The sequence below is a fragment of the Microtus ochrogaster genome, chromosome 8 (assembly GCF_000317375.1).
Source record: "Microtus ochrogaster isolate Prairie Vole_2 chromosome 8, MicOch1.0, whole genome shotgun sequence".
NCBI classification, from domain to species: Eukaryota; Metazoa; Chordata; class Mammalia; order Rodentia; family Cricetidae; genus Microtus; species Microtus ochrogaster.
The window spans coordinates 34,915,838-34,917,054 of NC_022015.1; the positions used below are offsets into that span (position 1 = coordinate 34,915,838).

General features: G+C 50.5%; 1 pseudogene; it reads left to right on the forward strand.

The window, feature by feature from the left end:
- Nucleotides 1–409: 409 nt before the first annotated feature.
- On the forward strand, nucleotides 410–995 carry LOC101997723 (annotated as a pseudogene).
- The last annotated feature ends 222 nt before the right edge of the window (nucleotides 996–1,217 follow it).

Genomic DNA, 1,217 nt, shown 5'->3' on the forward strand with positions numbered 1-1,217 from the left:
TGAGTCAAGTTAGAACCACATGTATGAACCACAAGAATGGGCAGACAGGTTGATGAGCATGTGTGTGAGCCACAGGGTGAGTCGGCAACCATGCCTGTGAACTACAGAATGCTACAGCTTCCTCCCATCATGTCCTGTGTCCTTTAGAAAGCCTGCCTCATGGCACAAGTCACGGAAACCACATAAGTAAGGAATCATGGGATGTGGTGCTGATGTACCCAGTGGACAGACAGCACCTCTGCTGAGCTATAGTGAGTTTTCTCTACTCTGGTCCATCATTATAGGTCGCCTGCATCCTAATTTGTGTGATTTGTGATTGTCATCTCATCTGGCAAAAGAATGAATGACATATTATTGTGAGAAAGAGTCTTTGCACTTTCCTCTGGCGGCAGCCATTAGGTGAGCCAAGATGGGCCCCTACAAGTACATCCAGGAGCTGTGGCATAAGAAGCAGTCGGACGTGATGCGCTTCCTGCTGAGGGTCTGCTGCTGGCAGTACCGCCAGCTGTCTGCGCTGCACCGGGCTCCCCACCTCACCCGGCCAGACAAAACTAGGAGGCTGGGCTACAAGGCCAAGCAAGGTCAGCCACGGTGGCCGCAAATGCCCGCCCCATGCGACCTATGGCAAGCCTGTCCATCATGGGGTGAACCAGCTAAAGTTTGCCCGAAGCCTTCATTCTGTTGCTAAGGAGAGAGCTGGACGCCACTGTGGGGCTCTGAGAGTCCTGAATTCTTCCTGGGTTGGCGAAGATTCCACATACAAATTTTTTGAGGTTATCCTCATCGATTCATTCCATAAAGCTATCAGAAGAAACCCTGACACCCAATGGATCACCAAACCGGTCCACACGCACAGAGAGATGCCTGGGCTGACATCTGCAGGCCGCAAGAGCCGTGGCCTTGGAAAGTGCCGCAAGTTCCACCACACTATTGGTGGCTCTCGCTGTGCAGCCTGGAGAAGGCGCAACACTCTGCAGCTCCACCGTTACTGCTAATACACGTAATGTTTGTACAGTTCATACCCAATATACAATTTAGGACCAAAAAAGAAAAAAAAGAGTCTTTGCAGACCAAATTAAACATCTTAAGTTGCGGAGAGTTCCTTGGTTTGTCTGAGTACAGACAGACAGATGGGCAGACAGACCCAACAGACAACATGTGGGAGGGAGCACTGTGTGACCGAGGAGGTAAACTTCAGGCATTTAGCCACATGTTAG